A 17,219-nucleotide genomic window follows, 5' to 3' on the forward strand; every position below is an offset into this window, starting at 1 on the left:
TAAAATGGAAAACATGACCATGAATTAGTATTCTCCCCCACAGGTAGGAGGCATCTTTTTCTTTGGAATCTAGAGCACTTCTTAGTCATACCTTCTTCTTTCAAATTAAATATTACTGTTATTACACCACAAAGATATTCATCACTGCAAAAACCTACCATGTATGAGCACTTTGGAGAGTCTCAATCTCTCAACTAAGGGCCTTCCTTTTGGTAAAACCCAGAACTCAGCCATATAGTTGACTGCCTAGTAGCCTTTCTTATATATAATATAATGATTTCACATAAATTACCTTGATTTTATCACAAGCAGTATGACAGAACGCCATAAAACAGATGTGTTATTGTAAGGAAATGCAAGCTTCCTGAGGAAGCAAAGCCTTCTTCCTACCGGTATTTGTAATATATTTTTTTTTTATTTGTGAGCTATTTTCAAATCCATCATTTACTTAATTGATGCCAACGCTCGTAGATTTCTTAACTTTGCGAGCAGAACTTGTACTGGGTTCATTTTTATTCTGAGGAACTCTTTCTAAAACACAACCATTTACTGAATTTAACTGGAACTAGTGCTAAACATAATTCTGTAGGGACTGCCTAGGAAAGATCACAGGGATCTTTATTGATGGTAGTATTTAGCATGTGATGGTGATTGATACTTCTTTGTGATCACATCCTATGCCTGTCTGGGGAAGATGATATTTAAAATAATATAATTTTGTACTCGTTCTTGATGTCAAACGAAAATTATATGCATCAAATCCAACCCAAGTTATGTTACATACAGTCCATTCCTATGCATATTCACAAGTAAGTCCCAATGAATTCAGCAGATCTCACTTCTAAGTCAAATATGCACAGAACTGCAGCCAATGTCCTGAATCAATGGAACAAGTTAGTCCCAAGTGGATGGAGGCCAAGGAAGCTGACAGCTTACTTATATATAGAGTCTCTGTTTCTCATCATCGGGTCATTTTCAAGGAAGATTACACGTTTATATTTACCAGATACACCATTCAATCTTTTATATTTCATTAGCCTCAGATTTTTCAGCCCCTGACAATCATGTGGACACAAAGATTAATTTTACCAATTTATATTTGCAACCAAGATGGTGAGCATCATCACGGGTTAAATGGCAGAACTTTCAACATCTCAGAAAAAAATTGCAAGAGTCCTGGGCTACTATATATATATATATATATATATATATATATATATATATATATATATATCAGAGTTTATTATAACCTAAAAAAATGTGTAAAAACAACAAATGATCTAAATTGAAAACTATTCATAGTTTTGATAATATTATCACTCATTATCTCCCTACTGAGGTGCATATCACTCAAAATTCAAGTTCTTTCAAACATTTTCCAATGGCTGTTTAGCAGCTGATGGGTTAAGCTATCTTAATGGTGTTTTTAATTATGCTACTTATGTAATCTATGGGAATTGTTTTAATTCTATTGTGCATTATATCTTTTTTTTGTAAACCACCCTGTGATCATTTTTTGGGGAAGGCTGATATAGAAATGTATTAATAAAGAAATATTGATTTATTTGACCCAAATTTTGGGGGGAGGGGAGAATCAAGAACCTTCCCCCAAAAAGGAAAGAAGATGAGAAAAGAAACTGGGGTGCGGGGTGGGAGGGGTGGTACGTTCAACATGCTGCAGGTAGACATGAGAGAGACTTGACAAGCAGAGAAGAAGAAGAAGAAGAAGAAGAAGAAGAAGAAGAAGAAGAAGAAGAAGAAGAAGAAGAAGAAGAAGAATTTTATTACTGTATTTATACCCTGCCCATCTGGCTGGGTTTCCTATATGCTTGTAGCATATATATAAAAAAATACTAAAACATCAAGTATTTAAAACTTCCCAATACAGGGCTGCTTTCATATGTCATAGAATCACAGAGTTGGAAGAGAGCACAAGGGCCATCCAGTCCAAATCATTCCTGACAGATGGCTGTCAAGCCTCTGCTTAAAGACCTCCAAAGAAGGAGACTCCACCACATTCCTTGGCAGCAAATTCCACTGTCGAACAGCTCTTACTGTCAGAAGTTCTTCCTAATGTTTAGGTGGAATCTTCTTTCTTGTAGTTTGAATCCATTGCTCCATGTCCGCTTCTCTGGAGCAGCAGAAAACAACTGTTCTCCCTCCTCAATATGACATCCTTTTATGTATTTGAACATGGCTATCATATCACCCCTTAACCTTCTCTTCTCCAGGCTAAACATACCCAGCTCCCTAAGCCGTTCCTCATAAGGCATCTTTTCCAGGCCTTTGACCATTTTGGTTACCCTCCACTGCACACATTCCAGCTTGTCAGTATCCTTCTTGAACTTTGGTGCCCAGAACTGGACACAGTATTCCAGGTGAGGTCTGACCAGAGCAGAATACAGTGGTACTATTACTTCCCTTGATCAAGATGCTATACTCCTATTGATGCAGCCCAGAATTGCATTGGCTTTTTTAGCTGCTTCATCACACTGTTGACTCATGTCAAGTTTATGGTCTACCAATACTCCTAGATCCTTTTCACATGTACTGCTCTCAAGCCATGTCTTTTAAAAGTTGTGTAGTTCTTTATCTCCTTGACATCTGAAGGGAGGGTGTTCCACAGGGAGGGCGCCACTACTGAGAAGGCCACGAGTTGGTGCCCATGATGCTGACAGAACCAGTGTCACCACAGCAAGGACACACAGAACTTGAGCTTGTTTTGGCCAGACTTACCACCTTCCATAAGCTACAGTTGGAAGGAGTTCTTAACTGGAGAAACTGCACAACTGAACCGATAAAATGGATGTTGCACAATTCACCCAGGGGAAAACACAGCATCTAGAATAGAAAAGCAGCCTGGGAAGTGACTATATTAAGAAGGCAAGGATTATTTTCCTTTGGAGGTGTGGTTGATCTCTGCCGGATGGTTATTATAAGCAGAATGACACGGCTGGCATTTTCTACCCACCTGTCCTTGTCTACAACCATTAATGCAGCTTTGCGCCTTTTGCATTCTCGAGGAGAAGGTGCACAAACCAAAGTTGTAACTGCACTGAATGATTTCTTTATGCCAAGCGCTTAGGGGCAAGTAAAACCCTGAACGGACATATTTATTTATTTCTAAAACGCAATGTGCAACTTAGAAACCCAACTTAAGAAACACCACTGATAAAGAAATAAAATCAAACACAAATTGAAAATCTCAAGCACCTTGTTAAAAGCACCTCTGCAATATGGGTGCTCCAACTCTCCTCCAAGTAAGCTCACACCATCTTTAGTTATTGTGTACCCAGTGAAAAACCAACAACTGCACCTGCCTTAAATACAACAGCCTGCAAACTGCTGAACCTGGAGCTTGCACCTGTTATTTACAGTATGTAACGCATGAAGTAGCTCGTTCAGAACCAAGCTATAAGCTATGGACATGAACTATTGCGCTATATGATGATCAGGGGTACTGTTTTACCATCGTTCTATACTTACAAAGAAAAATAGCCTTCCGCGAATTCAAAAGAGGGCAATAAGTTCAGTTTTGAGAACTTACAAGCTTGCATTAAGTTTAGGGTCTGTTTTAAACCGAGTTGTTTTAAAAAGAGAAACTTTGTGGAAAAATTCCATCTGAACTGTAAAATCCTACTTTTAATTTAATTTTTAAAATAATCATTTCTACCCAACCTGTTACAAGATGGAAGAACTCAGAACTGCCCATAACAGAATTGCAACAACTTTGTCCAATTCCTGCAGTTGGACAGGGAAGGTAAAACTTTAGCTTTACTCATGTGGAGTTTACTTATTGGTGATTATGCCAGTTTTAAAATAGAATCTTCCAATGGTCAATGCCTTGACTTGTGACTACTGTCTAGGTCCTGACCCCTGCTCCGCTGCCAAATACAAAGAAGGACATGGCCACAATCCAGCGAGAGTTATGTACATTTGAATCCCATTGTAGTCAGTTGGGCTTAAGAGTGCTTAACTCTATGCCGGATTGTGGCTCATGACTCCATGAAATCAACAGAAGCTTTTCCATAGAGACCAGCGAATGATGGTGTGGACTCAAGGCCAAATATTTTTGCCAACACCTGTTCAATGTTCGTTGACACCGGGGGACTTAGGCAACTGTGTAATGAATTGTGCTTAATCACATGCTTACGTCATCATTGCCTTCGATAATTTTGTTTGTCGATCGCCTAACACAGGAAACAGTCTCTAGGCAACATACAACAGCTAGAATCAACCGCCACCAGAATTTAACAATAAATCAATGCATAAACACTAGCTCCACAGAAAAACGAACAAATAGCCCAGAGAGACAGCAACATAAAGCCCTTGCGGAGCTGAATCATATTCCATCAAATGCTCAGGAGAAGAGGAAAGTCTAAACCTAGCAGAAGTCAAACATGCCATGCGGCTTCCGTATTGAGTTTTCCGTATTGAGGCTTCCATGTTGAGTTTTCGGTTTTTGAACGTTTCAGAACTCAAACGGTCTTCTGGAACAGATTACATTTGAAAACCAAGGTACCACTGTGCAGCTATAAACCAAGCATAATACATCAGACTACCACATCTTTCAACTCTTTCTCACCATTGAGGTCACCTAGATTATTAGCAAAAAGAATTTGATGAACTTAGTTAAAAGCAGATTTGACCAAATTTGTAATATTTGAGCAATATTATCTTTCTTGCTTCTTTTATTCATTTTGCAGATATATAAAAAAGGAGCTACTTCTATAATGATCTTCTAGGAAGGGCCACTTCAAACTAAAAGTGTTCCTTTTAAGGGGAAACCCATACAAATGACACACACATTAAATTACCAGCTATTGTCAACATGGGGTTTGTTTGCCTTCATCGCCTGAATATGGAAGCACCGTCTATGTATGGAAATTTGCACATCTCAACCTTGCAACCCTGGGAGTTATACTTCTACGAAAGCACATGCCTGGTTCTTCCTTCTTCAGGTGGTAGCTTTTTCGGTCAATACCTGTCTCTAGGGAAAGCAATCTTAAATGGGGAATGGGGAGGTAAAAAAAAGGAAAATAGGACTTGCTCGCTGTTTCTCGCTTGAAGCTATTGTATTAAGGATACATTCTTGTGACCTGGCAAAGTTTCTAAGGAATGCACGCCGATAGGAAAGCCTTCTGTAAGGCTAACAAAATCATAACAGAAGTTCTGACAACAAGGATACGGCGTGACAATAAGGCAAGAAAGGGAAGTGCCATTTGTGTGCTATAACAATAGCGTCAAGGAATTTATCAGGCATCAAGTGCGATTTTATTGCTGTATTATCTTCCTATAAATCTCTGACCCAAATAAGTGTTTTTGCAGATGTTGTTTCAAGACATGATAGTCTGGTATGTTTTTTGTTGTTGTTGTTGTTTTAAAAAAAACCTTCATTCTGCCAAAATTAACATTTCAAAGTTACAGGATGCTACTGAGACCAGCTTGCCTTTGGAAATGCCTCTTCCTCATGACCCTTGTCACTTTTAAGACCCAGTTCTGTTTTTCTTGTGGCTTAGAAGCAACGTCTCTGGATAGGGTTTCTATAACAGCCCCTGATTCAGGGGAGAGGGGGCAGCTACGCTTCACCTTAAGCAATTCTTTACATCAAACCTGCAAGGCAGGGCGGGGGCTTAAATGGACATTTCAGCACCTAGAGGGCCAATAATTAACTGGATCAGAGCAAGTGTGCAAGACGAAATTAATTCTTCTTTTGAAGCTGGGATTTGCTTGAGACAGGAAATCCCCCTGTTGCAGAATCATGTCCCAAATACATGAAACGAGATTGGTGATTTTGTTTTTGTTTTTTTTAAAAAAAAACCCCACTATACTTTTACACGGCCAATATATTCCTTCTGTGAAATGGGAGATGCATTAATTGAAAGGAGATACATACTGTCCTTTCAATAATGCAGGCTGCATTAAAAGAAACGCCTCACCCTGCCGGCGCTGTTATTTTAAAGTCTACTTGTTACAAGGAAGGCCCTTTCTAATTTATATATCAGCAGCAAAACATACATGTTGCTAAAGCAACAAATGGCAACAAACTGGTTTTCCGTTGCTGCTGCCTAACACTTGTACAAAGTCTAAATGGGTTATTGTGGCCTGAATTAAGTGTTTCCTAATGCAGCCGTAATCAGCAAATGAAAATAATGCCTTAACATTGTGTTAGAAGAGTTGGCTTTTGTTACAGTTTCCTGATTCACCACACAAAGAGACCATGTTGAAGGTATGCTGAAAAGAAATAGCCATTCAAAAACCAAACCCCTCACACCCGGATAGTCAGTGTTAGGAACTCAAAGAGATATAAGCTAGGCACCAAATGGCTCCTTGAACCAGGATTACAGTTGCCAAACGGAATGCCTGGTTGCCATTTGTGGGCCAGACACCTTGAAAATTGTATTTTTCAAGACGACTTTTTGGTTCCTGAAATTCGTTCTGAGGTGTCGTTAGCGTGTGAAAAGAGGCAAGATCCATGGATCTCCAGGCATAGACCTCCACCATCCTGGCACCCGGGCGAATTTCAAACGCTGCCCACAGTTAAGATGGCCTTGCAAACGGCACTTGTCTGGACTGAACCACATCTGCCTTGTAGATGGCACAAACAAGCAGCAGAGTATTGGAAGGCTGGGTGATTCACAATATTGTGAGTCAAGTGCACACAACTGAAAGACAGACTGGATGAATCCCACTTGATTATGTATACTATGTATATCTTACATTTCAACAACATGAGATGGAAAGTCTGTTTCCTCAGTGCATGGCCTGCATCAGCCTTCCTGATGACTTCCAGATATTTGGACTACAACTTCCATCAGCCCCAGCCAACATGGTTCAAGTTGGGAGTCCACAACATCTGAATGGCAGTGTTTGGGGAAGGTTGGTGTAGACCAGGGGTCAGCAAACTTTTTCAGCAGGGGGCCAGTCCACCATCCCTCAGACCTTGTGGGGGCTGGACTATAATAACCCAGATGCATTTTAAATAAAAGGGCACATTCTACTCATGTAAAAACACGCTGATTCCCAGACCGTCCATGGGCCGGATTTAGAAAGCGATTGGGCCAGATCTCGCCCCTGGGCCTTAGTTTGCTGACCCCTGGTGTAGACCATGCATTCAAGAAACAGACCCTGTTTTGTTTTGTTGAAATGAAGGATGTACATGAGAGCATGTTCCTTAGAAAGATCTTTAGCAGCAACAACCAAGCCAATGATATCATACATGGTTCCAGTGTCAATGTTTTAGATCTTGTGAGGATCAAAAGAGAGCCTTAGACTCACACCTCCGCTCCAACCTAGAATATGATCAGCCCACACACTCACATTCTTCTAGATCCCGCCCAAATTAAGCATCCCCATCAAAAGAAGGCCACAAAAGCAGCACCTACACAAAGCTGGACCTAGTATTACACATATGTAATACTGTATTTATTGGGAAGGACTGGTATAAGCCAAATACTTGCTCACACTGATGCCAGAACCATGTATGAACTAACTATGGGGCTACCAGTTCACATGCTGGAGTTCCTTAACACAACGTAGAATGCAGCAAACTTACCAGTTTGCTAATGCTTGGTGCTAGGGGCATCTGTAAGGACTGCTGCAGTGCTACTGGATAACTGATACCATCCCCAGCAAGGGCTAGCAAGCATTGTTGGACAGCCAAGTCATATGGATCAATCCATATGACCCATTTGCTGAGCTTATTTCACTTTCTATACCATTCCATCATTCATTTAATTATGTGTGTATGCACACACATACACACCCCATTCCTTTATAGTCCAAGGTAGATAGCAAAATAAAAAAGCAAATTTTTAAAAAATGCAACACCCAAGACTTGTCCTGAACCAAATGAATATGGCAAATGGATCATGCAAACTGGCCATTGCAAAGAACTATCCCATTAGTGATGGTGGCCAATTCACACAACAGAGTAGAAGGAATGTGTATCTGTCCAGTAAATCAGGTCAGCATAGATTTTTAAAGCCCAGCATTTGACATATGAATTGACACAGCCTTTGGAGGAGGAAGTCTGCAGATTGAACTGTGACCCCATAACTCCAGCCCATAGCTCACATTTAAATGCAAGTTAATTTCTCCTTTCAAAGCCCTGCATGACTTGGGTCCAGCATTCCTGAATTGAATACCTGCTTTTACATCAATCTGACCCCCATGCACTGCAATCAGTTATAGAGGTGCTTCTCCAGGTATTGCTGTCATCAGAGGTAAGGTGGTTTATTACAAATCCATTAAATTTGTATACCACCTTTCATCCATGGACCTTGGGAGTAACGAAAGGGCTGCCTCTGAAATGGCGTCCTGTGAAATTGTGTTTATGGTTTTGTGTGTCAATCTTTTGCAATCTGCGCAAGTTCTTGTCTGATTTTTCCTGCTGCTTTTATTGTGCCAAATCATTTGCAGTTTTATAGTTTGCTTAATTGAATTGTTGCAATTGGTTGTTCTTACTGTAAACTGCTCTGGTGATCTTTGGATTGGACTGAACTGAAGTTGGCTTTAAAAAACCTGATCAATAAATAGATCTATGAATGGTTGCGTCAATGGTTCCATGAAACACTTCTGCAGTGGAAAAACCAACGTCGTTGACCTGTCAGAGCCCTTAACAAATTCAAATTCTGACAGTGTTAATTATTGGTTGGCAGTCCCTGCGCAATAAACACCTGTGACTAACAGAATCAAGGAAGAGAGACCTACAAAAAGAGAAGACTTTTCGATTTTAATTTTCCACAATGAAAATGAATTAAAAACACTTGCACATGACGTGCTCATGTGGCTCAAAATAGTATAACTTTGCTGAAGTTTATACATAAATCCTAAATTATCAATTTCTAATGGAAATTGCCCAAATTCTCAAACTGCCTTTCAGCAAGCTCAGGACAAAATGTAGAAGTCACACCTTCTTATTTTTATTTTTATTTTCATTCTTACACCACACCATCTTGAACGCCCAGTGTGAATATTTAATATCAAGGTTTAAAACAAAAAAAGAACTTCAAACCAATTGAAACAAGATTATAATCCAGCTCATGCTCCTCCCCATCCTGTTCCTGCCAGCTCCCCCACCCCCACCACGATACTTAAGGAAACCTCTAAAACTGCTTTAGAACAAATAAATACCATTCCAGTCAGTCCATTTTATTCGCATCAGATTACTCGGTGCCTCCCCTTCTCTGCTCTCCCAAGCCCCTCCCCCCAATTTTATCTCCCTCAGCCAAAAAACTTTGTCATTTGCTCATGTCGCCAATGCTCTCAGGTTATCATTAACCCCAAAGGCCACAGACATTGGCATTTTCTCAGATCTTCAATAATGCTATATCTGAATTCCAATCTCGTTGATCAATTGCAATGAACAGTAGGTGCATTTTCATTTATTTATTTTTTAGTTCTCTACCCCATCTTTCAATTAAAAGCTTGCTATTGGTTCCCTTCCACCAAGGCTTGATAGCAATGAGGGGTGTGTGGGTGTGGGTGTGGGTGTGGGTGTGTGCAAACCAGGGACAGCAGCCAAGTGGATTCAACAACACTATTTGTGGGAGTACCTATACTGTAAATAGTGGAGGAGGGGGGGGTTAATCAACAATATTTTAAAACTAGGGAGCAGGTATTTCCATGTGATCGATTAAAGACTGTCCCAAGCAAAATTAAATGCTTTTCAAGTCACCCTTCAATTACACCATTATTTCCCATCTACGTGGAACATAAGGGTTTTGGAAACTTGCTTTGCTCCCATTCATCTAGCTATTTAATGAAAAATCTGGCTAGATATGCACTCTTAAAATAGGAGAACAGGTGAACACACAGCTACCAAATAATAAAATAAAGCTCATGCAACTCTCTCCCTTGAGAAGCCCACCCGGCAACCAGCGACGGATGAAGCTGCTTGGGCCCCTGGGGCAGCACGCCCAAGGGCAGGGCGAGCCGCCCATAGGGGCAGGGCACAGCGCAGGGCCTCCAGAGTCTGCCTGCCTCTTCCCACTCATCTGCCCTACAGCTGAGAGGGAGGCAGCGGGCAGAGCATTTGGGCAGGAGAGACCCGTGGCTGCAGGCCCCGCGGTGAATGCCGCCCAGCATTTTGTCACCCTCCTCAGTGGTGGCACCCAGGGCCAACCGCACCCATCGCACCCCCCTTCCTATACCCCTGCTGGCAACCACAACATCATCTTTTGGGCACGAGGCAAAGAGCTTTTTTTGTTCACTTGGGTGAACATTATTTTAGTCTGAACTCTGACAATATTTGAGCACTTTGTTTTTGTTTTTACTGGGATGGTTATTTTAGCTCTTTTTGTGTGTTTGCATGTCTGTCCCTATGTATTCTACCCAACTGATACGTTACTATTCATTTCATTGACCTTTTTGTGACTACGTGCTTTTATGTTGCTTAGAGGACTAGATGAACAAGTAGTTGTAATAATGTAGTGTAAGGGCTTGAGGAATTGTATCCTTTGATAATTTATGTCGCACAAAGTATTTAGCAGGTGCCCTGTCAGTATGTGACACAAAATCATGCAGTTTGAAGTGCCATGAAAGTAAAACATGTCAGAAACAAACAGGGAGATAGGAGAGGTAGGTTTCTTGCGCAGATATGAGAAACCAGATTTATCACACCAGTTGTTTGGAGAGGCCCTTATAGAAACTGACTTGTCGAAGCTTAACAAGCGAGTCTATAACCAAACGAGAATGTGGACTTTATTACAGGACCTCACACACTGTTTATTAGACCACTTTTGCTAGAGATGTAGCAAACAGCTCTATAAATACTCTGATAGAAAGATAGCTCATGTGCAGTGGTTACTAGATTAATAGCTATTTTAAGACTAGGACTGTACAGCTAACTATTATGTTTCATCTTGGGGGTGGATGGAGGCATGCAACCCTCAAGGAACACTTGACATTTTAGAATCTTGACTAAACCCATGCTGCCTTCTTAAAAATTGAAGGGTCTGTAGAAATACATGAAATAAAGCAAAGAAATGAATAGCAAGAAGCCCAAATATTTTTCACATATTTTGCAATTCTCACTCCTCAAAAGAGCTAAAAATAAATAAAGATAAGCATTTACAATAATGTAAATAGCTGTCTGTGGACAAACGCCGGCTCCCTCGGCCTGTAGAGCGAGATGAATGCCGCGACCCCAGAGTCGTTCATGACTGGACTTAACTGTCAGGGGTACCTTTACCTTTTAAATAACCATCTAATAAAGCACTAAACGATTATGAGCACTAAGATTTAATACAGCTTTGAATAATTCAGCTCCTCGACAGCATTGCCAAGTGACATAACCATCTGGTTTGTGAGTAGCACCAAACCACGGTTTAGCGCCAGATGGGGAACCTTTTAAGGCCTAGGACTGCCCGGCTGATGCATGGACAATTCAAACCTGCTTTTTTGTAGGGTTTAGTTCAGGCATCCCCAACCTGTGGCCCTCCAGGTGTTTTGGCCTACAACTCCCATGATCCCTAGCTAACAGGGCCAGTGGTCAGGGATTATGGGAAGTGTAGTCCAAAACATCTGGAGGGCCGAAGGTTGGGGGTGCCTGGTTTAGTTGTACCAGACCGGTCTCTGCACAGCAGCCGATGCAGAGGAAGAACTGTCCTGCTTTCTGAAACCAAGCTCTGCCTGCCTTGCACCTGACATCACATATGATGACATGTGTGGGACTGGTGGGTGTCATTTTTGGAGACCAGCCTCATTAGCCAAACGGGAAGGCCAGGTGAGTCAAGGTTGGCCTATGGGCCAGTGGTTCTCCACCAGCCCAGAGCTCACACAATCCCATCTCCACCATGGCTATGAGGAGTGCAGACGTTCTTGCTTCTGTTTTGAATTCCTCACAACTCAATGTAACATCTCAACCCAGACTAACCTACGGTTTTAAGCTGGCTTGTTTCAACAAGCCATGGTTAAGGTTAACCACGGTTTATCTGAGTTCAGAGGACACGGTGACCTGAGGTTAATCTAAAAAGAAAAAAGCAGAAGCTTACAATCTTCTGGAAGCTGCGCTTGAGAAAGAAAAAGGAACAAAGATAAGACAAGCCCAGTGCTCAATGTGTCCAATCCTCATCATGCAAAATTGCATTACATGCAAATACAGCCCATAAGTCACTTTGGTGAAGGAATGAGTATGTTCAGGATGAAACATTTCCCATAACAAATTAGTTAAGCCTTTAAGGTTTCACGTGACTCTTTATTCATTTTTCATTTGGCTCGGCCAAGTTTTGTTTTGTTTTTTAGTTGCCCACATTTGATCTAAACTCAACTGTATCTAGAGCTCATTTTGCCTGATCACATGTTCCAATTTCAGTGGGACTCGAACTGCAGCGCTGTACAAACTTGTTTGGGATTAAGTCCCATTGAACTCAATGAAGTCCCAGTCAGAGGTTTAGCCTAGGCTCCCCCTGTAAATCTGCCTCACCCCCTCTTATCAGTTGGTGACAAAAGGAGCTGTCACACACACTGTAACAAAGAAATTAAAAGCCCCTGTACTCTTGAAGACCTGGCTGACAAGTCCCTTCAATCAATCAACACAATAAACCCACATGCCTTCTGGTAAAGAATACTGTATCCCTCTTTTATTGGGCACAGAGGATCCAGGGATTTTGAATGGCTACAATGCACAGGAGGAAAGGAGGGCAAAAATTATGTGCAAGAAGAACCAGCCACGTTTCTTTGATCACATATCTGTCCCATTAAAATAAGAACAGGGTGTTGCATGTACATAATGTTTTTAATTACAGTATTGGTTTTAGCATCAAAAGAGATATGCAGGAAGGGGAAGCAGGAAGCTCAAATTTGTGTGGGATCTCACTGCAAATCCACTGTTTTCCCATTCCAGTTTGAACTTAGAAATCCATACACGCTTGCATTTTGGTTGCAAAACTGCTGTTTCCCCTCCATAGTTGTGGGCATGTGGGTCAATCCACAGTGTGATTTTTCGACCCTCCTTTCTAATTTGCTGTTTCTTCTTCCTCCATTTCAGCACAAACAAGACATGTGCTAAGGTAGAACTTTATGTACATGTGCACCCTTTAAAAAAATAGCAAGGGAAAACGGAAAATGATTTATTTATTTTCATGGTTGTTGCTGTTCAGTCGTTCAGTCGTGTCCGACTCTTCGTGACCCCATGGACCAGAGCTGCCAGGCACGCCTATCTTTCACTGCCTCCCGCAGTTTGGCCAAACTCATGCTAGTCGCTTCAAGAACACTGTCCAGCCATCTCATCCTCTGTCGTCCCCTTCTCCTTGTGCCCTACATCTTTCCCAACATCAGGGTCTTTTCTAGGGAGTCTTCTCTTCTCATGATTTTCATGGTACTCCTATTTATTTGTTTGGCTACTTTTTTGCCGTTGTGCCTAGCATCCAATATAGTGTGCAAATACTGCATGAAGGCGGGGCAGTTCAAACATGTAGGCAGAAGTTAGTAAGAGGCAGAAAAGAGGCCAAATTTCCCAGCTCCCCAAAGCTGGCAATTCCAGAGACATCATCATCATCATTAGAATTAGAATTTAAATACCGCCCTATACCCTGGGGTCTCAGGGCAGTTCACAGAATAAAATCAAGATATAAAACCACAAAATACATCACAAAACATTTTACAGATCAACACAAATAAGCTAAAGGCTGCTGTGTTAGATGGTTTTCCTTAGTTTTGTGGGTCTGAATGTTTAAACACTATTTTAAAAACCAAGGCAGTGCTCATGCCTGGAGAAGCCTACCAAGAATTTGGCACAAGTGCTACCAAATAAAAAATGAAGGTGGGGGAAACAAGGGCACATGGAAATTGGAGTAGGTGAGTGGAAAAAATTGAATCATTGTTTTATTCTTTTGTAAACTGCTTTGAGGGTTTGTTTGGTTTTAAAAAAATCATGTGGTAGGCCTATATGTTCTAAAATAAATAAAAATCAAATTACAGTCGTACCTTGGAAGTTGAACAGAATCCATTCCGGAAGTCTGTTCGACTTCCAAAATGTTCGGAAACCAAAGCGCGGCTCCTGATTGGGTGCAGGAAGCTCCTGCAGAAGCCCCGACAGGCGTTTGGGTTCCAAAGAACGTTCGCAAACCGGAACAGTCACTTCTGAGTTTGCGGCGTTTGAGAGCCAAGGTACGACTGTAATAACACTAGACTAGAGCATTGTAGATGATGCTCCAGGTGGCACAATTAGGTGTCAGGTTTTTAACAACATGCTGAATTATTCCCAGGTTGGGAAAATCCACATTTGGAGGGTGGAAATGAGCAAAATTGCAGGTGGTTGAAGAGGGTGTCATGCGGACGACCCCGATTTAATGAGAAGATAGGCAGATTCTAATCCACACTGAAATCAAATGCTTACAATCTCCTAGGGCAATTCCAGAAGTGGACCAGGCTGGAATAAAAGCACCCAAGGCAATGGAGCGTGGGGAGCTAAGGTTGGAGGTGAGCTCCCTTCACCAATGCACCCTTTTGATATTGAACTTACATGTGAGCAGCAATGTGACCCTCAAAATAGTGGCAGGTTACTCTAAAAATGCACTTTCCCTGCCTACACCAAACGATTCAAATATTTTTCACGCTTTTTATTTGCAAACTATTTCTCGCCTTCCCAGGCACAGAGAGTGGAGGTGCTATATATAGCTTGAGTTAGTGTGTGTGCAAGCATTCAGGTTACACAGAACTCTGCTTCTCTGCTGGAAGAAGGCAGCCAAGGCTCAGTTGAAACACTAAAGTCAGTCTGTAAAGAAGCGCCTTTGGTTGATACTAATCTTCTCAGAGAGTCTCATTCCCGCCTCTTTGTATGGACACAAAACCCAACCACTCTGTATGGTTCCAAAGTAGAAGCATCGTTCACCTTCCCCAATAGCGTGTTAAGGCCTAAAGCTTGCGCAGGCCTTTAATAATAACAGTGATAATGATAACAAGAGTTCACTCATTATAGCAGTGTTTTTCAACCTTTTTTGGGCAAAGGCACACTTGTTTCATGAAAAAAATCACGAGGCACACTACCATTAGAAAATGTTAAAAAATTTAACTCTGTGCCTATATTGACTATATATAAAGTAATTATCTTGAATTTTTCAATTTTTCCCATGGCACACCAGGCAACATCTCGCGGCACACTAGTGTGCCGCGGAACAGTGGTTGAAAAACACTGCATTATAGGGCCGTAATTGGATGTACTAGCAACAAATCTTAGTGGTAAAAAATACGACTCTCCGCTCAGGTGCGCAAAGCGAAATAGGTGCATTATTCTGCTACCTGGAAGGAGCAGGAGGGGAAAATCACTATTTATACAATGATCTGGACAACAGAACAATAACAGTATAAATTATCGGAGATTACCATCCTCATGTGGGCCACGTTCTCCCATTCATTCCACCCAGCCCTCAGCCGCCACTAAACACAGCACCTTCCTGCACTTGAACCTGTCTGGATTATCCCATTTTCAGCATCCAGATCTGGAGAGCAGCTTTTGCTCTGAAATCCCCAAGACCTCCTCCTCCAGAGAACAGGCTAGCTCTCTGCCTAGCGCTCCCCTTGTTTACCATCTCTCGTTTCCTTTCATTCTGCCCAGAGAGGGAAATAAATGCGATTAAGAGATTAGACTGCAAGGAAGGGCGACCAGAGGAAGAGGAAGAGCGGGGACAGGGAGGAAGGAGAGAGAGAGAGAGAGAGAGAGAGAGAGGCGCATCCCTCCAGCCGCCTAAAAAATGCGCCCCACGAGCTGAACCTGCCGCTTCTGCAGCAGCAGCTCTTTCTAAACCTCACCGACGTCCTGTCTTTTCAGCAGGCGATGGCAACTCTGCACCATCAGGGGGAAACTGCCAGAGCCGGAGATGGAAGGAGAAAAGAGGATTGAGAGAAAGAGAGGGGGAGAGAAATGGAGAACCCTTGCGCGCATAATTGCGCCCACTTTCCCAAACCGGTTGCCAATCTCGCGCGGATCGGTGGCCCAAGGCACTGCAGTGGGATAATTTTTTGTGTGGGTGTGGGGAGGCGAGAGAGAGCTACTGCAAAAGGACCCTATACATGACGAGGAGGGCAACGAGAGGCACGGTGGGTTGCTGCTGGCGCTCCGTTTACCTCGATCCACTGCTGCGCTTCGGCCAAAGCTGGCTCCGGCGAGTCCCCCGGAGGCTGCGTCGCCTCCAGCAGCCCAGAGCCCGGACTGGCCATCTGCAAAGGCGAGCTGCGCCCCCGCTGCCGCGGCACGGAGGGAGCCTGCGCTCCGGCGGCTCTCGGCTCTCTCCCGGGGGCCGCGCGGGGAAAGCCAGCGGCCGCCGTGCGTCCCCAGCAGCAGCTGCGGGGCACTGGGAGGAGAGGGCACCGCTCCGTGCATGCGGGGCGCGCTTGGCTGGTGCGCCAGGCTTCCTCCTGCTCCTCCTCCTCGCAGCCGGCTGAAGATCTGCCTCGTCTCCTCCCACCAGCCTCCTCTCTTGCAATAGCAGCTGAGCGGAGCTGAGCCGCCGGCTAAAAATAAAGCGGCGGTGGCGGCTGCTGCTGCACCACCAGCAGCAGCAGCAGCAGACAGAGGGGAAAGGCCCTGCAAATGCCCAGGCCGCTGCCTCCTCCTCGCCCCCAAGCGGGAGAGCCAATCCCAGGCGCCCAGGATTCTGCGAGCTGCATCCCTGCTCGGGGACCAGAGACAGGGCAGGCCTGGGAGACTTTCATCTCCAGTTTCCCTACAATACAGAAGCAAGCGGGTCTCCTTCTGGAAATGCAAAAGCAAGCAAAAATCTCTCTATACAGTATATAAAAGCTTCGGATTAGAACCAGCAGGATTCATGCACAAATTGTCAACACCAAACCGACAACAACAACAACAATAATAATAATAATAATTTTATTATTTATACCCTGCCCATCTGCAACAGGTCTGTCACCCAAACCCACCTGCTCAATATTTATCTTTATTTCAGTCCGGTGCCAGGACCGTGTGTGCATGTAGAAAAAGAACGCAGCCCACAATTCATTGTCACTAGAGTACCCCGGTCAAATATAAAGTCACACACCGGGTGCTATTTTTCGAGAAAAAGAGGTGCCGGAACATACCATGAACACCTGCCTTGTTCTCTTATAATGCCAATGGCACCCATTAGAGAGGTCCAGTTAGAACTGAGTTCCGGCTTGGGGGGGGGGGAGCCAGGCACAAACCTATCTTCTCTCAGTTCCCTCTGCATACGCATCTCCTGCAGCCAGCTTTTAAAAATAAAATAAAAGTCTGTCCTTTGAAA

The 17,219-nt window shown here is 42.9% G+C and overlaps 1 long non-coding RNA gene across 1 annotated transcript in view; it reads right to left on the reverse strand.

Annotated features, from left to right (window-relative positions):
- The window catches only part of LOC117052678, a 122,347-nt gene extending 105,870 nt beyond the window's left edge, over positions 1-16,477 (reverse strand). Inside the window, exon 1 of the long non-coding RNA XR_004427305.1 lies at positions 16,069-16,477. This is a non-coding gene — a long non-coding RNA (uncharacterized LOC117052678). The remainder of the gene's footprint in view (positions 1-16,068) is intronic.
- Between the last annotated feature and the right edge of the window lie 742 nt (positions 16,478-17,219).

This window comes from Lacerta agilis, chromosome 9 (assembly GCF_009819535.1).
Source record: "Lacerta agilis isolate rLacAgi1 chromosome 9, rLacAgi1.pri, whole genome shotgun sequence".
In the NCBI taxonomy this organism is placed as follows: Eukaryota; Metazoa; Chordata; class Lepidosauria; order Squamata; family Lacertidae; genus Lacerta; species Lacerta agilis.